At 44.4% G+C, this 26,145-nt stretch overlaps 1 non-coding gene across 1 annotated transcript; it reads right to left on the bottom strand.

Moving 5' to 3' along the window:
* Positions 1-22,369: 22,369 nt before the first annotated feature.
* On the bottom strand, positions 22,370-22,443 carry TRNAE-UUC (transfer RNA glutamic acid (anticodon UUC)). Its single transcript has one exon. It is a non-coding gene; the product is annotated as a tRNA-Glu (tRNA).
* Between the last annotated feature and the right edge of the window lie 3,702 nt (positions 22,444-26,145).

Here is a 26,145-nt window from a genome sequence, read left to right as displayed (position 1 = left end):
GTTAGTTGCGAGATGATGTGTTACGGAACGAGTAAAGAGACTTGCCGGTAACGAGATTGAACTAGGTATTGAGATACCGACGATCGAATCTCGGGCAAGTAACATACCGATGACAAAGGGAACAACGTATGTTGTTATGTGGTTTGACCGATAAAGATCTTCGTAGAATATGTAGGAGCCAATATGAGCATCCAGGTTTCACTATTGGTTATTGACCGGAGATGTGTCTCGGTCATGTCTACATAGTTCTCGAACCCATAGGGTCCGCACGCTTAAAGTTCGATGACGGTTATATTATGAGTTTATGTGTTTTGATGTACCGAAGGAGTTCGGAGTCCCGAATGAGATCGGGGACATGACGAGGAGTCTCGAAATGGTCGATACGTAAAGATCGATGTATTGGATGACTATATTCGGACATCGGAAAGGTTCCGAGTGATTCGGGTATTTTCGGGAGTACCGTGGAGTTACGGGAATTCGTATTGGGCCTTAATGGGCCATACGGGAAAGAAGAGAAAGGCCTCAAAGGGTGGCCACACCCCTCCCCATGGGCTGGTCCGAATTGGACTAGGGAAGGGGGCTCCCCCTCCTTCCTTCTCCTTTTCCCTTCCCTTTCCTTCCCTCCTACTCCTACTACTTGGAAGGGCTCCTAGTTCTACTAGGAAAGGGGGAATTCTACTCCCGATGGGAGTAGGACTCCCCTAGGGCGCGCCATAGAGAGGGCCGGCCCTCCCCCTCCTCCACTCCTTTATATACGGGGGCAGGGGCACCCAAAGACACAACAATTGATCCATTGGATCTCTTAGCCGTGTGCGGTGCCCCTCTCCACCATAATCCACCTCGGTCATATCGTAGCGGTGCTTAGGCGAAGCCCTGCGTTGGTAGAACATCATCATCGTCACCACTCCGTCGTGCTGATGGAACTCTCCCTCAAAGCTCGGCTGGATCGGAGTTCGAGGGACGTCATCGAGTTGAACGTGTGCAGAACTCGGAGGTGTCGTGTGTTCGGTACTTGATCGGTCGGATCGTGAAGACGTACGACTACATCAACCGCGTTGTGCTAACGCTTCCGCTTTCGGTCTACGAGGGTACGTGGACAACACTCTCCCCTCTCGTTGCTATGCATGACCATGATCTTGTGTGTGCATAGGAATTTTTTTTGAAATTACTACGTTCCCCAACAATAATTTCATAAGTTCATCGATCTTTCCACTCAAAACATTAATTTCTTCTATCGCATGCACTTTCTTATTAGTATATCTTTCAGTGTGCCATTGAGAATAATTAACCATAATATTATCTAGGAGTTTAGTATCTTCTCCTAAAGTGATTTCCATAAAAGTGCCTCCCCCGGCCGAATCTAAAAGATTTCTAGAAGCAAAATTCAATCCGGCATAAAAATTTTGTATAATCATCCACAAATTTAAACCATGTGTTGGGCAATTACGTATCATTAATTTCATCCTCTCCCAAGCTTGTGCAACATGTTCATGATCAAGTTGCTTAAAATTCATAATATTGTTTCTAAGAGAGATAATCTTAGCGGGAGGAAAATACTTAGAGATAAAAGCATCTTTGCACTTATTCCAAGAGTCAATACTATTTTTAGGCAAAGACGAGAACCAAGCTTTAGCACAATCTCTAAGCAAAAAAGGAAATAGCTTCAATTTAACAATATCATTATCAACATCTTTCTTGTTTTGCATATCACACAAATCAACAAAGTTATTTAGATGGGTAGCGGCATCTTCACTAGGAAGGCCAAAAAACGGATCTTTCATGACAAGATTCAGCAAGGCAGCATTAATTTCACAAGATTCAGCATCGGTAAGAGGAGCAATCGGAGTGCTAATAAAATCATTGTTGTTGGTATTGGTAAACTCACACAATTTAGTGTTATCTTGAGCCATCGTGACAAGCAAGCAATCCAACACACAAGCAAACGAGGAACGGGCAAAAAGAGGCAAATAGAGAAAGAGAGGGAGGATAGAGACAGAGGGCAAATAAAACGGCAAGCGTGAAGTGGGGGAGAGGAAAATGAGAGGCAAATGGAAAATAATGTAATGCAGGAGATAAGGGTTTGTGATGGGTACTTGGTGTGTTGACTTTTGGATAGACCTCCCCGACAATGGCGCCAGAAATCCTTCTTGCTACCTCTTGAGCACTTGCGTTGGTTTTCCCTTGAAGAGGAAAGGGTGGTGCAGCAAAGTAGCATAAGTATTTCCCTCAGTTTTTGAGAACCAATGTATCAATCCAGTAGGAGGCTACGCGCGAGTCCCTCGCACCTACACAAAACAAATAAATCCTCGCAACCAACGCGATAAGGGGTTGTTAATCCCTACACGGTCACTTACGAGAGTGAGATCTGATAGATATGATAAGATAATATTTTTGGCATTTTTATGATAAAGATGCAAAGTAAAATAAAAGCAATGGAAATAACTAAGTATTGGAAGATTTAATATGATGAAGATAGACCCGGGGGCCATAGGTTTCACTAGTGGCTTCTCTCAAGAGCATAAGTATTTTACGGTGGGTGAACAAATTACTGTTGAGCAATTGACAGAATTGAGCATAATTATGAGAATATCTAGGTACGATCATGTATATAGGCATCACGTCCAAGACAAGTAGACCGACTCCTGCCTGCATCTACTACTATTACTCCACACACCAACCGCTATCCAGCATGCATCTAGAGTATTAAGTTCATAAGAACAGAGTAACGCCTTAAGCAAGATGACATGATGTAGAGGGATAAACTCATGAAATAAACCCCATCTTGTTATCCTTGATGGCAACAATACAATACGTGCCTTGCTGCCCCTACTATCACTAGGAAAGGACACCGCAAGATTGAACCCAAAGCTAAGCACTTCTCCCATTGCAAGAAAGATCAATCTAGTAGGCCAAACCAAATTGATAATTCGAAGAGACTTCCAAAGATAACCAATCATACATAAAAGAATTCAGAGAAGATTCAAATATTGTTCATAGATAAACTTGATCACAAACCCACAATTCATCGGTCTCAACAAACACACCGCAAAAGAAGATTACATCAAATAGATCTCCACAAGAGAGGGGGAGAACTTTGTATTGAGATCCAAAAACAGAGAAGAAGCCATCTAGCTAATAACTATGGACCCGAAGGTCTGAGGTAAACTACACACACTTCATCGGAGAGGCTATGGTGTTGATGTAGAAGCCCTCCGTGATCGATGCCCCCTCCGGCGGAGCTCCGGAACAGGCCCCAAGATGGGATCTTGTGGATACAGAAAGTAATGACGGTGGAATTAGGGTTTTGTCTCCGTATCTGATCGTTTGGGGGTACGTAGGTATATAAAGGAGGAAGAAGTACGTCGGTGGAGCAACAGGGGGCCCACGAGGGTGGAGGGCGCGCCTGGGGGCGGTAGGCGCGCCCCCCTACCTCGTGGCCTCCCTGTTGGTTGCTTGACGTAGGGTCCAAGTCTCCTGGATCTTGTTCGTTCCAAAAATCAAGTTCCTGAAGGTTTCATTCTGTTTGGACTTCGTTTGATATTCCTTTTCTTTGAAACCCTAAAATAGGCACAAAAAACAGCAACTCTGGGCTGGGCCTCCGGTTAATAGGTTAGTCCCAAAAATAATATAAAAGCAGATAATAAAGCCCAATAATGTCCAAAACAGAAGATAATATAGCATGGAGCAATCAAAAATTATAGATACGTTGGAGACGTATCAAGCATCCCCAAGCTTAATTCCTGCTCGTCCTCGAGTAGGTAAATTATAAATATACATAATTTTTGATGTGGAATGCTACTTGGCATATTTTCAATGTAATTCTTCTTAATTGTGGTATGAATATTCAGATCCGAAAGATTCAAGACAAAAGTTCAATATTGACATAAAAATAATAATACTTCAAGCATACTAACTAAGCAATTATGTCTTCTCAAAATAACATGGCCAAAGAAAGTTATCCCTACAAAATCATATAGTCTGGCTATGCTCTATCTTCACCACACAAAATATTTAAATCATGCACAACCCCGATGACAAGCCAAGCAATTGTTTCATGCATTTGACATTCTCAAACTTTTTCAATCTTCAGGCAATACATGAGCGTGAGCCATGGACATAGCACTTTAGGAGGAATAGAATGGTGGTTGTGGAGAAGACAAAAAGGGAAGATAGTCTCACATCAGCTAGGCGTATCAACGGGCTATGGAGATGCCCATCAATAGATATCAATGTGAGTGAATAGGGATTGCCATGCAACGGATGCACTAGAGCTATAAGTATATGAAAGCTCAAAAAGAAACTAAGTGGGTGTGCATCCAACTTGCTTGCGCACGACGAACTAGGGCATTTTGAGGAAGCCCATCATTGGAATATGCAAGCCAAGTTCTATAATGAAAAATTCCCACTAGTATATGAAAGTGATAACAAAGGAGACTCTCTATCATGAAGATCATGGTGCTACTTTGAAGCACAAGTGTGGGAAAAGGATAGTAGCATTGTCCCTTCTCTCTTTTTCTCTATTTTTTTTATTTTGGCCTTTTCTCTTTTTTATGGCCTCTTTTTTTCGTCCGGAGTCTCATCCCGACTTGTGGGGGAATCATAGTCTCCATTATCCTTTCCTCACTGGGACAATGCTCTAATAATGATGATCATCACACTTTTATTTTCTTACAACTCAAGAATTACAACTCGATACTTAGAACAAAGTATGACTCTATGTGAATGCCTCCGGCGGTGTACTGGGATATGCAATGAATCAAGAGTGACATGTATGAAAGAATTATGAACGGTGGCTTTGCCACAAATAAAATGTCAACTACATGATCATGCAAAGCAATATGACAATGATGGAGTATGTCATAGTAAATGGAACGGTGGAAAGTTGCATGGCACTATATCTCGGAATGTCTATGGAAATATCATGATAAGTAGGTATGGTGGCTGTTTTGAGAAAGGTATATGGTGGGTGTATGATACCGACAAAAGGTGTGAGGTATTAGAGAGGCTAGCAATGGTGGAAGGGTGAGAGTGCGTATGATCCATGGACTCAATATTACTCATAAAGAACTCATATACTTATTGCAAAAATCTACAAGTTATCAAAGCAAAGTATTACGCGCATGCTCCTAGGGGGATAGATTGGTAGGAAAAGACCATCGCTCGTCCCCGACTACCACTCATAAGGAAGATAATCAATAAATAAATCATGCTCCGACTTCATCACATAATGGTTCACCATACGTGCATGCTACGTGAATCACAAACTTTAACACAAGTATTTCTCAAATTCACAACTACTCAACCAACATGACTCTAATATCACCATCTCCATATCTCAAAACAATTATCAAGTATCAAACTTCTCATAGTATTCAACACACTCATAAGAGAATTTTATTATTAATCTTGTATACCTAGCATATTGGGATTATTTAAGCAATTAACATGTTATTTAAGATTCTCAAAATGATCTAAGTGAAGCATGAGAGATCAATAGTTTCTATAAAACAAATCCACCACCGCTCTCTAAAAGATATAAGTAAAGTACTAGAGCAAAACTATATAACTCAAAAGATATAAGTGAAGAACATAGAGTATTCTAATAATTTCCGAATCATGTGTGTCTCTCTCATAAGGTGTGTACAGCAAAGATGAGTGTGGTAAACTAAAAAATATAGACTCAAATCATACAAGACGCTCCAAGCAAAACACATATCATGTGGTGAATAAAAATATAGCTCCAAGTAAAGTTACCGATAGAAGTAGACGAACGAGGGGATGCCTTCCGGGGCATCCCCAAGCTTTGGCTTTTAGGTATCCTTAGATTATCTTGGGGGTGCCATGGTCATACCCAAGCTTAGGATCTTGCTACTCCTTGTTCCATAATCCATCAAATCTTTACCCAAAACTTGAAAACTTCACAACACAAAACTTAAAGTAGAAAATCTCGTGAGCTCCATTAGCGAAAGAAAACAAAACACCAGTTCAAGGTACTGTAATGAACTCATTCTTTATTTATATTGGTGTTAAACCTACTTTATTCCAACTTCTCTATGGTTTATAAACTATTTTACTAGCCATAGATTCATCAAAATAAGCAAACAACACACGAAAAACAGAATCTGTCAAAAACAGAACAGTCTGTAGTAATATGTAGCTAGCTCAAGATCTGGAACCCCAAAAATTCTAAAATAAATTGCTGGACGTGAGGAATTTACCTATTAATCATCTGCAAAAATAATTAACTAAATATCACTTTCCAAATAAAAATGGCAGCAGTTCTCGTTAGCGCTAAAGTTTCTGTTTTTTACAGCAAGATTAACAAGACTTTCCCCAAGTCTTCCCAACGGTTCTACTTGGCACAAACACTAATTAAACACAAAAACACAACCAAATAAGAGGCTAGATAAATTATTTATTACTAAACAGGACCAAAAAGCAAGGACTAAAAATAAAATTGGGTTGCCTCCCAACAAGCGCTATCGTTTAACGCCCCTAGCTAGGCATAAAAAGCAAGGATAGATCTAGGTATTGCCATCTCTGGCAGGCAATCCATAAGTGAATCTCATAATAGATTCATAAGGTAATTTAATTTTCTTTCTAGGAAAGTGTTCCATGCCTTTCCTTAACGGAAATTGGAATCTAATATTTCCTTCCTTCATATCAATAATTGCACCAATCATTCTAAGGAAAGGTCTACCAAGAATAATAGGGCATGAAGGATTGCAATCTATGTTAAGAACAATAAAATCTACGGGAACATAATTCCTATTTGCAACACTAAGAACATCATTAATTCTTCCCATAGGTTTCTTAATAGTGGAATCCGCAAGGTGCAAGTTTAAAGAGCAATCATCAAAATCACGGAAACCTAACAAATCACACAAAGTCTTTGGAATCGTGGAAACACTAGCACCCAAATCACACAAAGCATAGCATTCATGATCTTTAATTTTAATTTTAATAGTTGGTTCCCACTCATCATAAAGTTTTCTAGGGATAGAAACTTCCAACTCAAGTTTTTCTTCATAAGATTGCATCAAAGCATCAATGATATGTTTGGTAAAAGCTTTGTTTTGACTATAAGCATGAGGAGATTACCTGGATAGTTGTGTTGGTTCTGTTTTCAAGGAAAGAACACCGGATGAAGCTGAAATTATATTGAATAATATGTTGACAAATGAAAATAATTGGACACTTCCCGAGCCAGCTCCTGAGCTTATTCCTAAACCAACTCCGAAGGAGAGAGGTGTTCTATTTCTCAGTCCTGAAGATATGCAAAAGGCAAAGAAATCCATGAAAGAAAAGGGTATTAAAGCTGAAGATGTTAAGAATCTACCTCCTATTGAAGAAATACATGGTCTTAATTTACCGCATGTCGAAGAAATGCATAACTTTAATCCATCTCCTATTGGAGAAATACATGGTCTTGATAACCCGACACAGGTAGTAAACGTAAATTCTCTCTATAGATATGATAAAGTTGAAATCCCATTTACTAAGTTTGCTAGCCCATGCTTAGATGAGTTTGATAAATTTATGGTTAAGCAAGAAGACTTCAATGCTTACTTTGGTAGAGAATTAAAACACAGTGCTGATATGCTTGAACACTTGGGTGATTATATGGCTAATGTCAAAGGTGAACTTAAACTTATTAGTAAACATGCTTCTATGGTTACCACTCAAGTAGAACAAGAGTACTTAAAGCTCAAAATGATTTGCTCAATGAATTGAATAGTAAGAATAATGATTATGCTGTTAGAGTGGCTACTAGAACTGGTAAGATGACTCAGGAACCTTTGTATCCTGAAGGCCACCCTAAGAGAATTGAGCAAGATTCTCAGAGAAATAATATAGATGCACCTAGTCCTTCTAAAAGGAAGAAAAAGAAAAATGATAGGACTTTGCATGCTTCTAGTGTACCTATTGCTGAAACACCTGAGAATCCAAATGATATTTCTATTTATGATGCTGAAACACAATCTGGTAATGAACCTGAAACTAGTGATAATGTTAATGACAATGTTCATGATGATGCTTAACCTAGCAATGATAATGATATAGAAATTGAACCTGCTGTTGATCTTGATAACCCACAATCAAAGAATCAACGTTATGATAAGAAAGACTTTGTTGCTAGGAAACACGAAAAGGAAAGAGAGCCTTGGTGTAACGCCCCGAGACCGATGTGCCAGGTGTCCTCCAGTTACTCGTTGTTGTTGCCTTGTCATGTGCTTGCGTGTCATGCATTGCATATCATGTCATCATGTGCATTTCATTTGCATACATGTTCGTCTCATGCATCCAAGAATTTTCCCCATTGTCCATTTTGCAATCCGGCGCTCCTATGTCACCTGGTGTCCCTTTCTACCTCTTTTCATGTGCGGGTGTTAAACGTTTTCGGATTGGACAGAGACTTGTCATGCGGCCTTGGTTTACTATCGGTAGACCGCCTGTCAAGTTTTGTGCCATTTGGACTTCGTTTGATACTCCAACGGTTAACCGAGGGACCGAAAAGGCCTCGTGAGTGTTGCAGCCCAACACCCTTCCAAAGTGGCCCAAAACCCACCTAAACCTCTTCCATCATCTCGGTCGTTCGATCACGATCGTGTGGCCGCAAACCGCACCTTATTTGGACTCTCCTAGCTCCTTCTACCTATAAATATGTGGCCTCTCCCAAAAATTCGCGGACGAAACCCTAAATTTCTTCCTCCTCGCGCCACCGGACATGTCCGTCCTGCCGCTGGACGTGTCCGCCGCGCCGCCACGTCGCTCCAACCAATCAGAGCTTGCCGCATCGCCCCGCTGCCGCTCCTGGCCAACCCCCGCACGCCACCTGGCCTCCTCTCTCCTCCGCCGCCGCGGGCCTGCGCGGCCCAGATCCGGCCCGCGGGGCCCGAACCGCCGCCGCCTCGCGCATGTCTTCCCTGTCGCCGCCCGAGGCGCTCGGCGCCCGCGCCTGGTCGGCCCGTCCGCCAGCGACCGCGACTCCGCCGCCCCGTCACCGGACTTTGTCCGCCGTGCGCCACCTCGCCGGCGTACCACCCACCTCGCCGGCGCCCTGCTCCTCCGCCGCCATCGCCGCTCCCCGCTCCGGTGGCCGAAGGTCGCCGCGCCGCCCCCCTCGCCCGGCAAGCCGCCGCCGCCTCGCCTCTCCGGCCTCCTTCTTCCTCTCCGTTGTCAACTCCGGTGGATCAGCGACAAACCTCGAAAAGCGTGCCCTGGATCTCAGATCTGGAACTCCCCCTCGGTTGACTTTTTCCCCGTAACCCTAATCTTTTTGCATTTTTCAACGCATCACAACTCTGTCATCGTAGCTTCGATTCGTGTGTGTAGCATATCAAAATGTTCGCCTCGACGAGTACATCATTTCATCTCATTGCATCATTTTCTTTTGAGCTCATCTTGATGCCCGAAATGCTGTTGGAAGAGGGCTATGTGAGGAATTTGTCCGATCTATTTCAGCAAATGGCATTTTGTCATTTTTGCCATGTTTAATGTGTGCATGCTATGACCCTGTGCTCTACATGTGTTTCGTTATATGCCATGCCATCTTTACAGGGGTGCTTGCCATGTATTTTTGTGATATTTGTGGTGATTAGCATAAGCTTGCAAAGTAGCGTAATCGGTAATGCTGTTTTCAGGGACTTAGAATTTATTTAAGTCCTTGTCCTGATTTTGTTGTTATGTCATATGTTCATGTTGTTTCCTAGTGATCCGTGCCTTGTTTGAGGATGATCAGTAAGGATGTTTTGTTAACATTGTGGTGCTCTATCCATCCATGTCTTTGTTTGCATTTATGGAGCATCCTAGCTTGAGTCAATCGAGCTCTACTTTTGCTATAAAGTGAATCCTGGCAGATTGTTGACATGTTTAGCGATTTTGCCGAGGATGTTGCTATTGATCCATGCATGCTATGTTGTTGTTTCTGCCATGCCTAGCTTCTATGCCATGTCTACTTGCTGGGTGTATGCTTAGTTAATCATGCCATGCTTTGTAGTGAGTGCATCGAGCTCGTAAACATGTCTACTCGTTATCTGTTTTGCCATGCTCCAGTTTTTCATCAAGTCTGAATTTGTTTATGTTTTTGCCATGTTCAAATGCTTGCAATTGTATTTTCTTATCCCTTTTGGCTCAAGGTCACTAAGGGACTTTTGTTAAATGCTTTGAGTAGCTTCATGCTATGCCTTGATTTGCCATGATATGTTCCTGTAGCATGTAGTTTTCATGCTATAAAGTGTGCTTCCTGATGATAAATTCCTGATTTGTTGTTAATTTTCACTGAGTCTGAAACCTGTTATCGTTTGCACTTTTGCCATGCTTGTTTGAACCTGTTAATGAGTGAATTAGTCGTAGCTCAGTGTTCATCTTTTGTCAAGCATCATGAGTGGATCCCCGCCATGTATTTTGTTGCCATGTTTGAGTGTTGTAGCATATTTAACTTGATGCATTTAGATGGCTACTTGCTGTTTATCGTAGCCCAGTGACATTTGTTTTGCTTGCCATTTCCAAACCGTGCATCCGATTCCGGTGATCTTTACATCGATTTCAACCGAAATCACCTCACCTTTCCAGTGGCACTCTTGGATTTCCAAGTTGAGGCCAGGTTCAATCATTCATGTCCAAATCATGCATATGCATCACATACCGCATCCCGCATATCATACCATGTTCGTGTGTTGGTTGTTTACTATGTTGTGTGCTTATTTCTGGTGTTGTTTCTTCGGGTTGGTTCCGATAACATCGCGTTTGTGAGGACATGTTCGTCTATGTTCGTTTGTCTTCTTCATGGACTCGTTCTTCTTCCTTGCGGGATTTCAGGCAAGATGATCATACCCTCGAAATCACTTCTATCTTTGCTTACTAGTTGCTCGCTCTTTTGCTATGCCTATGCTGCGATACCTACCACTTGCTTATCATGCCTCCCATATTGTTGAGCCAAGCCTCTAACCCACCTTGTCCTAGCAAACCGTTGTTTGGCTATGTTACCGCTTTGCTCAGCCCTCTTATAGCGTTGTTAGTTGCAGGTGAAGATTGGAGCTTGTTCCATGTTTGAAACATGGATATTTTGTTGGGATATCACAATATCTCTTATTTAATTAATGCATCTATATACTTGGTAAAGTGTGGAAGGCTCGGCCTTATGCCTGGTGTTTTGTTCCACTCTTGCCGCCCTAGTTTCCGTCATATCGGTGTTATGTTCCCGGATTTTGCATTCCTTACGCGGTTGGGTTATAATGGGAACCCCTTGACAGTTCGCCTTGAATAAAACTCCTCCAGTAATGCCCAACATTGGTTTTACCATTCGCCACCTAGCCTTTTCTTTCCCTTGGGTAGGCCTGCCCAAGGGTCATCTTTATTTTAACCCCCCCCCCCCCCCCCCCGGGGCCAGTGCTCCTCTGAGTGTTGGTCCGACCGAGTAGACTGCGGGGCCACCTCGGGGCAACTTGAGGGTTGGTTTTACTCGTAGGATGTCTCATCTGAGTGTGCCCTGAGAACGAGATATGTGCAGCTCCTATCGGGATTTGTCGGCACATTCGGGCGGTGTTGCTGGACTTGTTTTACCATTGTCGAGGATGTCTTGTAACCTGGATGCCGAGCCTGATCGGATTGTCTTGGGAGAAGGAATATCCTTCGTTGACCGTGAGAGCTTGTGATGGGCTAAGTTGGGACACCCCTGCAGGGATTTGAACTTTCGAAAGCCGTGCCCGTGGTTATGGGCAGATAGGAATTTGTTAATGTCCGGTTGTAGATAACTTGAAACTTAACTTAATTAAAATACATCAACCGCGTGTGTTACCGTGATGGTCTCTTCTCGGCGGGGTCCGGGAAGTGAACACGGTGTTGGAGTAATGCTTGACGTAGGTTGTTCCAGGATCACTTCTTGATCATAGTTGTTCGACCATGCTTTTGCCTTCTCTTCTCGCTCTCTTTTGCGAATAGGTTAGCCACCATATATGCTAGTCGCTTGCTGTAGCTCCACCTCATACCTTTACCTTACCCTTAAGCTTAAATAGTCTTGATCGCAAGGGTGTGAGATTGCTGAGTCCCCGTGACTCACAGATACTTCCAAAACCAGTTTGCAGGTGCCAATGAACTGTGCAGGTGACGCAACCCGAGCTCAAGGAGTAGCTCGATGAAGATCTTGTCCTTTGTGTTGTTTCGTTCTAGTTGATCATTAGTGGAGCCCGGTTGGGGTCGATCGGGGATCTGTGTAGCATTTGGGGTAGTCTTCTTTTATTTTGGTTCCGTAGTTGGACCTTGATTGTATCTGGTTGATGTAATGCTTTATTCATGTAATTGTGTGAAGTGGCGTTTGTAAGCCAACTATGTATCTCTTTCCCTTATGTATTGCATGGGTTGTGTGAAGATTGCCTCACTTGCGACATTGTTTTCAATGCGGTTATGCCTCTAAGTCGTGCTTCGACACGTGGGAGATATAGCCGCATCGAGGGCGTTACACTTGGGTTCAGAAACCCATGCCTTTTCCTCCCAACCCATCCAAGAAAAAGGATGATGAGGATTTTGAGCGCTTTGCTGAAATGATTAGACCTATTTTTTGCGTATGCGATTAACTGATATGATCAAAATGAATCCTTATGTTAAGTATATGAAAGATATTGTTACTAATAAAAGAAAGATATTCGAAGCTGAAATTTCCACCATGCTTGCTAATTATACTTTTAAAGGTGGAATACCAAAGAAACTTGGAAATCCAGGAGTACCCACTATACCATGCTCCATTAAAACAAATTATGTTAAAACTGCTTTATGTGATCTTGGAGCCGGTGTTAGTGTTATGCCTCTCTCTTTATATCATAGACTTGATTTTAATAAGTTGACACCTACTGAAATATCTTTGCAAATGGCTGATAAATCAACGGTTATACCTGTCGGTATTTGTGAGGATGTGCTTGTTGTGGTTGCGAACGTTACTATTTTAGCGGACTTTGTTATTCTTGATATTCCCGAGGATGATAGTATGTCTATTATTCTTGGAAGGCCCTTTTTGAACACTACAGGGGCTGTTATTGATTGCAACAAAGGAAATGTCACTTTTCATGTTAATGGTAATGAGCATACGGTACACTTTCCGAGGAAACAACCTCAAGTCCACAGTATCAATTCTATTGGAAAAAGTCCATCAATTATTTTTGGAGGTTTTTAATTTCCTCTTCCTACTGTCAAGAAGAAATATGGTATTCTTATTGTTGGGGATGTGCATATCCCCGTTCAGGTAACCTAGTGTTATTCGAAAATTCTCCGGTTCCATGTTATTCGGAATGAGTTTGTTAACAAGACCTGATCAACCTTGTTAGTGGATTCCTTTTGATGATCATGAGATGGATGAATTTAGAAAACATAACTCTTTGTACCCTCCTTTTACTTTCTGTTATTTATATTAAATAAAATAAAAATAAGTATTTTCCGTCTGTTATCTGAATTATCCGTGCAATATAAAAATACCCTGAAAATAAAAGTTCTCCAAATGCCCTGAAATTTAAATATGATTTTTTTCTGGAATATTTGAGAATATTTGGCACTGAGAACACAGCAGGGGGGCATCCACCTGGCCACGAGGGTGGAGGGCGCGCCCTACCCCCTGGGCGCGCCCCCTGCCTCGTGGGCTCATGGTGGCCCTCCTCCACTTATTCCTGCACCCACACACTCCTTCTTCCTCCCACAAACACGATTATCCAGTTCAAACCCGAGTCCAAGCTCATTTTGCTGCCATTTTCGATCTCCTTGCTCAAAGCACCTCTCACAAAACTGCTTGTGGGGATTGATCCTTGGTATGTGACTCCTCAATTGGTCCAATTAGTTTTTGTTCTAGTGCTTTATTCATTGCAAATTTGTGCTACCTAGGCGACCCTGTTCTTGAGCTTGCATGTCAAATTTATGTGGTCAAAAGTAGTTTTGATGCATGATATAGGCTCTAGGCACTTGTAGGAGTAGTTGCTATCAATTTTGCTGAGTTTGGTTACCTTTATTTGAAGTTACTAAAAATTTTAGAAATTTTTCAGAGGAAGAAATATGTTTAGGAAAATGTACCAAGGTAGCTCTTCAAGGAAACAAGAACCCAGGCTTGCAATGCGTGATGCTGATGATGAGCCACCAAGGGACGCTCCAGTGCGGCCTTATGAATGGCCTTCAGAGGACTTCATGGATCAAGCAGGAATTAAGGAAGAATTTAACGCATATTTGCATAACACTGATCTTGTGAGCTTCGAGGAAGAAAAGTGCCGTCAGTACCACTATCTCACTAGCTCCTTTGTGAGGAGGTTTGAATTTTCATGTTCACGTAATTCTTAAACTGTCCTGTTGGATCTTTATGAAAATTCTTACACTATGGACTTAGAGGACTTTACCACTGCTTGCAAACTTCCACAGTGGGGTAGTACTAGTGAACCTCGCAAATCTGAATTTAGAGATTTTCTTAATAGTATAATTGTGGGGGAATCTAGAGATATAGCACAAGCTACCATAGGGAGCATTCACTTTCCTGCTATACATTATTGTGCTCTCTTCATAGGTAGATGCATTAACGGTAAAGATGAAGCATGTCACATGTGTGTCCCTGACCTCAGTATTCTTAGGAGTGCTGTGTTAGGAGATAAATCTTATAATTTGGGAGCCATTATTGCACGTAGGTTGCATTTTAATAAATTTAATGAAGATTTCTTTGGTGGAATTTATGCAACCCGCATAGCTGATTTTCTTGGTATAACCATACGTGAGGATGATATTGAGTTGCCTCCTGCTTATTTGGATTATGAGGCTATGGTTCGTCATCAGTTTGTTGAGAGGAATGATCAGTTCCTCTAGTACCGACTAATTTTTGACAGACGACGCACCTATCACGTCGCTCTCCCTGCTTCTACTTTCTTTGACTTTCAGGCAAAGGGAGATATTCTATAACCAGAGAGGAGGCAGAAGAGTATAAGAGGAGGACTGAGATAGCTCGCCTCCAAGATGCAGCCCACGATGCAATGACTGTTGCATCTCAGTACGACCCCAACTACAACTTTGGATATCCGCCAAGCCATCCGTGGCATTAGACCAACTTAGGCCAAAAGCCTAAGATTGGGGGAGTACGTATTTCTCACCGACATTACATTCATATTCACACACTCATTGCTAGTTGTCGGTGCTCATACTTTTTCATTGCATCATCCATGCTAGTTTATTTCCTTTTTATGCTTTCTTCTTGTGTGTTTGATAAATCTTAAGAAAAAGAAAAAAAATTAGTTATAGCTTTTAGTTAGTTTTAATTTCCATGCTTGTAGTAGTAATTAAAAAGAAAACCCAAAAAGATTTCCTGTTCTTCTTTTTGCTTGTTGGGAGCTTTCCCGTGTAAATAGTTTTATTTCTTTTTCTTTTCTTTGGGGGTCAATAGGAGAAGACCATAATTAAATTGTTGAAGTGGCTCTTATATGCATTATTGTTGATCTGACAAAAGAGCCCCAATTGCCTTGTCTTTTCCTGTGTATTGAATGCTTGCAGATTCCAGCTTAGTCCAATGCATGTGCACTATTATTATTATCCACAGCGTTCGGTCGTGCAGGTGAAAGGCAATTATGACGATATATGATGTACTGACTGAGATGAGAAAAGCTGGTATGAACTCGACCTCTCTTGTTTTTGTAAATATGATTAGTTCATCGTTCCTGATTCAGCCTATTATGAATAAACATGTTTGCAGTGACAACTAGAGATCATAGTTTCTTGTGCCATGCTTGGTTAGCTAGGAGCTTATAATGGTTACCTTGCGTGCCAACATACTATTAAAATGGTTGTGATGTGGTATGATAGGGTGGTATCCTCTTTTGAACGATTCGAGTGGCTTGACTTGGCACATGTTCACGCATGTAGTTGAAACAAAATCAACATAGCCTCTACGATATTTATGTTCATGGTGAATTATATCCTACTTATGCAATTAATTGATGTTGATTAATTTTAATGCATGTTCATGACTGTTGTCGCTCTCTAGTTGGTCGCTTCCCAGTCTTTTTCTAGTCTTCACCTGTACTAAGCGGGAATATTGCTTGTGCATCCAATCCCATAAACCCCAAAGTTATGCCATATGAGTCCACCATACCTACCTATATACGGTATCTACCTGCTGTTCCAAGTAAATTTGTATGTGCCAAACTCTAAACCTTTAAATAAATATCCTATTTTGTATGCTCGAATAGCTCATGTATCAATTAGGGTTGTCCGTATCTTCCATATTAGGCGGGTTATTCTCAAGAGGAGGGGACTCCGCTCCTCACTCACGAGAAAGTGGCTGGTCACCGGGATGCCCAGTCCCATGCTTTATGCAAACTAAATCAAAATAATTGCAAACAAAACTCCTCCTGGGACTCTTGTTAGTTGGAGGCACTCGTTGTTTCGAGCAAGCCATGGATTGATACTTGTTGATGGAGGGGGAGTATAAACTTTACCATTCTGTTTGGGAACCGCCTATAATGTGTGTAGCATGGAAGATATCGCCATCTCTTGGTTGTTATGTTGACAATGAAAGTATACCGCTCAAAATATTATTCATCTCTATTTCAAAACCGAGCTCTGGCACCTCTAAAAATTCATGCTTCCCTCTGCGAAGGGCCTATCTATTTAATTTTATGTTGAGTCATCATCCTCTTATTAAAAGAAGCACCAGTTGGAGAGCACCGCTGTCATTTGCATTCATTACTGTTAGTTTACATTGAGTATGACTTGACTGGATCTCTTTTACCATGAATTACAATGTCTAGTCGGTCCTTGATCTTTAAAGGTGCTCTACATTTATGTTTTGCGGTCTCAGAAAGGGCTAGCGAGATACCATCTTGTTATATCATATTATGATTGTTTTGAGAAAGTGTTGTCATCCGAGATTTATTATTATTGCTCGCTAGTTGATTATGCCATTAATATAAGTAAACATGAGACCTATGTGTTATTGTGAATATGGTTAGTCTATAATCTTTGCTAAAAACTTGAATGATGGCTTTACATATTTACAACAACAAGAGCAAATAGAGTTTGTAAAAGTTTTTCTTTATCACTTTCAGTTTATCAACTGAATTGCTTGAGGACAAGCAAATGTTTAAGCTTGGGGGGGTTGATACGTCTTCGTCGTATCTACTTTTCCAAACACTTTTGTCCTTATTTTGGACTCTAACTTGCATGATTTGAATAGAACTAACCCGGACTGACGTTTTCAGCCGAATTGCCATGGTGTTATTTATGTGCGGAAACAAAAGTTCTCGGAATGACCTGGAACTTCATGGAACGTCTTTTTGGAAATAATAAAAAATCCTTGCAAAAGATGAAGACCGGGGGGCCCACACCCTAGCCACGAGGGTGGGGGCGCGCCTGCCCCCTGGGCACGCCCCCCTACCTCGTGGGTCCCGTGGAGCTCCTCCAACCTCAACTCAAACTCTATATATTTGCTTTCGGGGAGGAAAAAATAGGGAAGAAGGATTCATCACGTTTTACGATATGGAGCCGCCGCCAAGCCCTAAAACCTCTCGAGAGGGCTGATCTGGAGTCCGTTCGGGGCTCCGAAGAGGGGAATCTGTCGCCATCATCATCATCAAGCTTCCTCCATCACCAATTTCATGATGCTCACCGCCGTGCGTGAGTAATTCCACCGTAGGCTTGCTGAACGGTGATGAGTTGGATGAAATTTATCATGTAATCGAGTTAGTTTTATTAGGGTTTGATCCCTAGTATCCACTATGTTCTGAGATTGATGTTGCTATGACTTTGCTATGCTTAATTCTTGTCACTAGGGCCCGAGTGCCGTGATTTCAGATCTGAACCTATTATGTTTTCATGAATATATGTGAGTTCTTGATCCTATCTTGCAAGTCTATAGTCACCTTGTATTCATGGCCTTATCCCTGCATGCCTGATGAGGAGGAACCCGTGGCAAACTTCGTCTCCACCACGAAATTCGCCGGAAAAAAAATTGGCGACTGCACGGGGCTCAAACTGAACCAGGCTAAGTCTTCGGTGATTCCAATAAACTGCAATGACATTCAGCTGTCTGAGGTGCTTGCTAGTTTCGGAGGACAGCAAACCTCTTTTCCAACCACCTATCTTGGACTGCCCATTTCCATGAGAAAATTAAGGCTGGTGCACTTCCAGTTCATAACCGACCGAATTCGATCTAGGCTGGCGGGATGGAAGGGCCGGCTCATGAGCATGGCTGGCAGGCGAGTCCTCGTGCGTGCGGTGCTAACTGCGCTGCCAGTGTTTGCCATGACCGTCCTCAAGGTCCCAAAGAAAATCCTAAGAGAAGTGGACAAGGCTCGCAGGCAGTTCCTCTGGGCGCAGGACGAGAAAATCACCGGGGCCAAATGCAAGGTGGCTTGGGATAAGGTATGTCGGCTGGTGGACAAGGGAGGGCTGGGCATCCTGGATCTCCACCGTTTCGGCGCGGCCCTGCGGATGCGATGGCTCTGGCTTTCATGGCAGCAACAACATAGCCCCTGGATGAGCTTTCCCGTCCCATGCGATCACAACGATCGTGTGCTCTTTGCATCGGCCACCTCAGTGCAGCTGGGAAACGGAAGAACAGCCACTTTTTGGACAAGCTCTTGGTTGGGATCAATGCCTCTATGCCAAGAGTTCCCAACTCTTTTCCAGCACTCGCGTGGCAAGGGCAGGACAGTTCAAGAGGCCCTGAAAATGACAAATGGATTCAAGACCTACAGCATGGCAATAGGGCCGAAATGGTGGTCCAGTGCCTGGCGAAAGCTTCGCAGGGCCAACGTCGCACTAACAACGAAGGAAGACTCGATCACCTGGGTGGCAGGTGGTGGAAACGTCTATACTGCCAGTGCTGCTTACAAACTGCAGACAGGCGATGCCCCTAATCCCGGAATCAAGGCGGCAATCTGGAAGGCTTGGGCCCCTGGAACCGTTAAGATGTTTGCATGGCTTCTCCTCCAAGACAGACTCTGGTGCAACGATCGCCTGCAGCGGCGCGGGTGGCCAAACGGTTACTTCTGCGCTCTCTGTCTCAGAAATCTCGAATGTTCTACGCACCTATTCTGGGATTGCCCGCTCGCACGGTCGGTTTGGGAGGCGGCATCCTCCTGGAATGGATGTGCAGCCCTGCAGCTTGCCAGAACAACGAGCTACTCATCACTGAGGCACTGGAAAAAAACAGTCCAACTAGCACCATCAAACTTCAGGAAAGGGCTCAAGACGATGATGATGCTGATAGCCTGGGAGATATGGAAGGAGAGAAATGCATGTGTTTTCAACAGCAAACTCCTCCATGCTGAAGACGTGCTGCACTCCATCAGAAACACGATCGAGCTATGGAGAATGGCGGGAGCAACATGCCTAGAGCCCCCCTTTGGGGAATATGTAGCGAGAGATTAGGCCGAGGGCTAAGCCGGTCACCCTGTAGTTTTCATTTTCATTTCTCAAACTGCATCCATGATCGCTTGATCACCCCCTGTTCTCCCGCTGCTTTCTTCTAAATCAATGAAGCCGGAAACCCCGGATCTTTCAAAAAAAAAAAATCGCCGCGCGCGCTCCGGACGACCATGGGTACACTCCGTGGGACTGCCGCCATGGCCGCGTTCTCATGGGCAATCATTATAGATATGATATGGGCCTCGTCGTCTGGGACCCAATGACACGCCCCCGGATGAAGCTGGAAGCGCCCGCGCACCATTGGGTCGCCGCGGTGCTCTGCGCCGTGAGCGATTGTGGCCACCGGGCTTGCCATGAGGGCCCCTTCTGGGTGGTCTTCGTCGGCCTGGACAGGATCGGTCATGACGACGATGATTGTGTTGCGCGCGCGCGCGTGTACTCGCCGGAGACGGCCGAGTGGAGCGAGCAGTGCCCTGGTCTTCATCTTACTGCTGATCCACTCCTCGACGAAATGCCCCCTGTCCTCGTCGGAAACGCATTGCACTTCATGCTTATGTTTGTGTTCGACGATGATCTTCATGTAGGAATTCTCAAGTACGACTTGGGTTCTAACTGCTTATCGCTGGTTGACGCGCCACTGGAGGGGCCTGTCGCTCGAGCTGCTGTCATGGCGATGGTGGATGGCAGTTTGGGGTTTGCGCATGTGGACATGTTAACCCTCTACGTGTGGTCAAGGCAGATGGGTTCCGATGGAGCTGCGTCATGGGCTGAGCGTGCAATCATCGATCTCAAAAACCTTCTCCCCATTCAAAATCCCAGGATAAGACTTAGACTGATTGGATCTGTGGAGGGCCGTGATATCATTTTCGTGACCACAGACCTTGGCATCTAGTACAAGATTAATCTCAAGTCATTACAGTGGAAGAAGCTATGGAAGAGAGAGAACTTCCGTACTTTGATTCCATACATGGGTTTCTACAGTCCACAAGGTACATCGATATTCATGGACAATTCTATTGCCCTGATCACTTCGATAGACCAGCTGCTTCACTAACTATTTTTTTGGTGGGTTGCTGAGAAAATACCAGTAGGACTTAATTTTCATTTGGTGGGAATTGATGCCTTCTGCTGGGCAATCCGAAAACTCGGAATAGAGCATGAACTTAACATTGGCTCCTGTTGAGCTGACTTGTGCCATCCGCGCTTTCCTTCATTTGTGGGCAGGTTTGCAGAATGACGGCGATAGGAAGAAACTGCCGGAGGGATCGTCAGCGCTTCAACAGAAGGCGGTGCGAGCTCATGATGCAGCTCGCGTGGCGCCGGCTGGTGGTCTGCTGAGAATCACCGAGGCTGGGTTAGAAGATCTTGAAATATGAATCGGACGAAAACTGAAGTGTTCGAAGCCTGCAACTACTGCTGATGTGCCGCAATTTGTCTTCCTAGAACAAGATGGTTAATTAAGATGCTGATCTTGCTTTTGGTCCAGTCTGGTCTCGATTTCAGAAGTTGGTGATCCTTTTTTTTCAGTAATGTTCTTAGCTTGCTATATGTCTTGGCGGCTGTAGTGTTGTTTCCTGATTTTGTGATGTTTGGAACTTCCTGTTGGTTGTAATAATGACCTAATGGGTGACTTGGATCTTAAACTCGCTACCTTAGTTTATGTCATTAGCTGTAGGTGTCAAGTTTGGTAGTTTGTATGGAACCCTTGTTTCCGTTGAATGAAATCAGATTGGGGGGGGGGGGGGGGGGGGGGGGGGCTCTTTAATGCCGCCGGCGTTGGAACTGTGGGCTATCTTGTGAGTTTAATCAGTGCTGATGTTACCGTATTTCAGCTTTTAGCAAGCAATGTTGCTGAAGAATGTCGCGTGTAAACTGAATCTTGAGATATAAGTTCAGGGACAAGAGGATGGCTGCATGAAGATCTCATAGAGGTTTTGATATTTTTGGCTCCAATCAGCCAGGTATTTGTTGCATATTTTTGGCCAACACTGCACATAATATGAAATATGAATACACTCATGGTTTTGTTCTGTTCCCAAAACAGAACAGAACAAGAAAAAGGAAATGAAAGGAACATGATTCAACATCGCTTGGACTTTTTGAGCTTGTTTGCAGAAATTGAGCTAATGGCTAATGGGGGCATTCTGTCAACCAAATGGCAGATGCAAAATGGCGTAGGCGTAACAGAGTCCTACATTACATACTTGCATAGAGATCACCGGGAATCAAGACATGGTTTTTCAAGTGCAGAGATCTGTGAAAAAGAATCAGGTAATTTGCCTTCATGTGCTCACCTGCTCATAGAACTCTGGTTGTTGTTCATACATGGAATAGTAAAAACTATGGACTGGTAGTTTTTCATATATGGAGTGGCAGGTCACCTTAATAAAAATACCTGGCCTGCACTCAAATGCCCATGTTTTGTGTACTTGACGACTCGCATACCAATTCTGCAAAGGCGCTGTGCGTAGCAAAAGGCAATACACCCTGCAACACACCTCTACTGAAATACTGCCTTCTTATGCCTGCTTCAAAACCACACCTGACTGAACATCATTTCTATTCTCATCTGTTCTCCTGAATTATAAACTGCTTCGGCAATGCTATGACCTTGGCAACCTTGTTGAATCATGTCTCTTCAACTAATCCGGCTCAGTATTCTTAAAAAAAGAGGGGGGAGCAGAACCAATTCAAGATGATATGGGTCGCCCCTTCTTGCGCCAAAGATCTTACCATTTGCGAAGGAACTGGGCTACATTTCTTTTCAATTTCCATTCAAGATAAACTCTGTTTCCACGCTCTTTTATTGGGACCTCAAAACATGAGAACAAATTACTTCTCTTAGAGAACACATACAAGCTACAAGCCCAATAGTAGGAGATTTTTTGTGGGAATGGAGGAGATTGAGTGTTCTATTGACCGCTGGGTCAGGTAACTCAGCCTGGGGCATTTCTCAAAATTCACACGAAAAAGAAAAGAAAAAAAAAGGCTCCATTGCCGGGATTTGAACCCGGGTCGCCTGGGTGAAAGCCAGGTATCCTAACCGGGCTGGACGACAATGGATTGGTGCTTATATTTGGAAGGCACCTAACTTGATCAGTATGCCGTACTCTGGATCTTGCCTACATCACTGGAAATTAGATACATTTTTTTATAAAAAAGGAAAAGAGAGAGAGAGAGAGCGCCAATATTTTTTTTGAACATCAATATAGACACAAGTGCTCATATACACGCGCATACATTCATCCCTATAAACGCATACACGCACACCCTATCTTTATGAGCACCTCTGAAAGACTGAGCCGGCATATCATCTTGAGATTTACGAAGTCACCGTAGGTGGGCTGAGGATACCAGAGTCCCTCTAACCATCCAATCACAGGTTGGTTCGTCAATATTTTGGCAGCTAAGGGCTACTCTGATGAAGGGTTAGGCGCAACTGCGGCAATGCTTAGACATCACATAATGGTACATTTTTGGCAGCCAAGCGCTCTTATCTAACCTATGCAGGCGATGCTACTACTGCTGAAGCACTTGTTATGTAAGATGGGTAAACATTGCAGTTTCATCAAGCCCCAAAAAGATTTACGTCTTCTCCCTCAGAAAGTTGCACGTCTTCACCTTTTGCCAACCTTGTGCTTATTTGTTGGCATCGGCTTTTGGTTATTTGACATGTTTTATTTTCATTTTTCAGAGGGGGTGGGGAGCTTCCCCCACCTAAATATATTGGTCAGGTTTCGCAGCCCGGGCTGCCGGAGAGAGCGCGCGTATCCACGAGTCGATGTGGTGCCGGCGAGGAACCCGGAGGCGCCCGCGTCGGTGTCGTCCCGGCAGCAGCTGAGCACGTGGCGCGGAGAAGGGGGCAGCCAGTGGAAAGCAACTGAATTGTGATGCTTCCACAACTGCCAGCAGCACAGTAGGGCAAAGTGGCGAACTCCAGGGCCGACTCCACAACGGCGCCCACCGACGCAGCGATGCCGCAGAGGTCACCGACCGACGCACCGGAGATAGTTAGGCCAACTCCACTGTGTGACCCCATCATGTCCGCGCGCGTCCATTTGGGGTAAAACGGATGAATAGCGCGGCCCAGCGCAGCCTCAAACGGACAAATGTCCGGATTCCGTCCGTTTTCGACTCATCCCTGACCCAAACTTGCGCTCGGTTTGGGGTGAAACGGACGCGCACGGACGGCCTGGACGCACGCCCTTGTCCCCCTCCCCCCCCCCCCCCCCCCCCCGTGGCCCGCCTGTCGGGGACACTAGCAGTCCGTCTGCTTCCAACGCTTGCACCCTCTCTCTCCCGCCCCGCCCCGCCGTCGACGCCACCGCTATTCTCCGGCCGCCTCCTCACCGCGCAGCTTCCGGCCGTCCCTACCAAACCACGTCTTGACATGGCCGCCACCACGCCCGTGCTTTGGCCGTAGTTTTGGCCAGCGATCGGAGGTTTGGCCGTCGCCGTCTTTGCCGGTCGCAGAGGGGACACGACCGCCGGCGACGTACCACGGCGGCCTCAGCAGCTTACGACGAGAGCTCCAGAGCGGCCAGTAGCCGGCCGGTAACCACCCCTGCTGCGTCCAAGTGATCATCGCGGCCTCTTCGCCACCACGACCGCAAGGTGTTCGGCATTTTGCCCACAAAGGTATGGACAGTGGAGACGAGTTTTTCTTCCATCACTTTCTTTGTTCATCGGACGATTCGTCATCGGATGATGAAAATCTTGTGGTGGCTGCACTGGTCGTTCACGACCACATTCAACGGCAGCTTCCTCGGTACAGGGGGTCAGTCCCTGGCCGTGCTCCCAACCTGAACCGCAACAGGGAGAGAGGCCACGCCCTGCTCTATGCCGATTACTTTGCCAACACCCTGCTCTTCAAGCCGGATAAATTCCGTCACCGTTTTCGAATGGCAAGGCATGTGTTCAATCGTATCCGAGAGGGAGTGGTTGCTCATGACCCATACTTCAAGTGCAAGATGGATGCCCTCGGCAAGTTTGGATTCTCCTCTTACCAGAAATGCACTGCAGCCATCTGCATGCTTGCATATGGAATTCCAGACGATCTGGTGGATGAGTATGTGCGTATGAGTGAGACAACATGTCTGATGTCAATGTACAAGTTTTGCCAGGCTGTGATCGAGGTGTTTGGCCCAGAGTACTTGAGGCAGCCAACTGCCGCTGATATAGAGAGATTATTGGCGACCAACGCAGCTAGAGACTTTCCAGGCATGCTTGGCAGCATAGATTATATGCACTGGGAGTGAAAGAACTGTCCATTTGCTTGGCAGGGCCAGTACAATGGGCATGTCAACGGGTGCACTGTCATATTAGAAGCGGTGGCATCACATGATCTTTGGATATGGCATTCTTTCTTCGGCATGGCAGGTTCTCACAATGATATCAACGTGCTGCAGCGTTCTTCAGTCTTCGCGAAGCTTGCAGAAGGCCACTCCCCACCTGTCAACTTTGAGATCAACGGCCACCAGTACAACAAGGAATACTATCTAGCAGATGGTATATATCCTCAGTGGTCAACTTTTGTGATGACAATCTCGAAACCCCAAGGTGAGAAGAGAAAAAGATTTGCCCAAATGCAAGAGAGTGTTAGAAAGGATGTGGAACATGCTTTTGGTGTGCTTCAATCCCGGTGGGGTATCGTTCGAAACCTTGCACTGTCATGGGATGAAAGGAAGCTTTGGGAGGTGATGATTGTTTGTGTGATCATGCATAACATGGTCGTCGAGGATGAGCGTGATGAGAGTATCTTCGACCAAGGATTTGATTATCAAGGTGAAAATATTGAGCCACTGCACCAAGACCCGACCACATTTGAACAGTTTGCCCAATTCCACCGTGAGATGCGTGATTGGCACACTCATTTGAATCTTCAAAATGACTTGGTTGAGCACGTGTGGGATCACATTGACAACCAATAGATGTATTGGTCCATTTTATGTTCAGTCAAGACAATTCCGATTTGGTTGTAAAACTATTTTATTAAAGACAATTTCAATTGGGTTGTAAAACTATTTTAATTTTCAGACAAATATTTGGGTTGTAAAACTAGTTTTGATGAAAATATGGCCATTTTTGGCCTTGACGGACAGGATAGGGCAAAGGGATGGGACCGCGTGCTGGGCGCACGGCCACCGCATTCCAGGACACAGCTGAACACGATCCCATTGCCCTACCCAAACGGACAGAATCCGGACAAAACGGACGTCCGTTTGGGGTCGTGCGGTGGAGTTTTTTTTTTGAGAGAACAACGCAGCTTTATTACATCTCAATGTTCGAGGGAATACATAAATGTTCAGGAGGCTCCACCAGCCACACATGGCGTACCAGACTGAGAGAAGATGCCATCTTAGCTAATCTATCAGCCTCACCGTTGCTGCTACGCCGCTCATGGCTAAAAGTACAAGCCAAAAAAGAAGAACTTAAAGATCTAATCCCTCTAATTATCATGCAATGACCACCATAGTTCTTATCAAACTCTATCTCCTTGATGACTCTCAGACAGTCAGTTGCTACTTGAAGCTTTCCTAAGTGAAGATCATGTCCCAAAGCCAAGGCCTCCCTACAAGCCAAAGCTTCTAAAGTTTCAGGCTCCGTCAGCCCCTCAAAAACAACAGCGGAAGCCCCTCTAAAGCTTCCTTGCTCATCTCGGCATACCACCCCCACAGCTCCTCTACTGGTGGATTTGGCCACTGCTGCATCCACATTGAGTTTGATGTTTCCAGGAACTGGGGGAATCCACTTTGGCGCTGCTGG

Source organism: Triticum aestivum, chromosome 1A (genome assembly GCF_018294505.1).
Source record: "Triticum aestivum cultivar Chinese Spring chromosome 1A, IWGSC CS RefSeq v2.1, whole genome shotgun sequence".
Classification (NCBI taxonomy): domain Eukaryota; kingdom Viridiplantae; phylum Streptophyta; class Magnoliopsida; order Poales; family Poaceae; genus Triticum; species Triticum aestivum.
The sequence above is the reverse complement of the archived record's forward strand: the minus strand, read 5'-3'. Positions and strand labels throughout refer to the sequence as shown.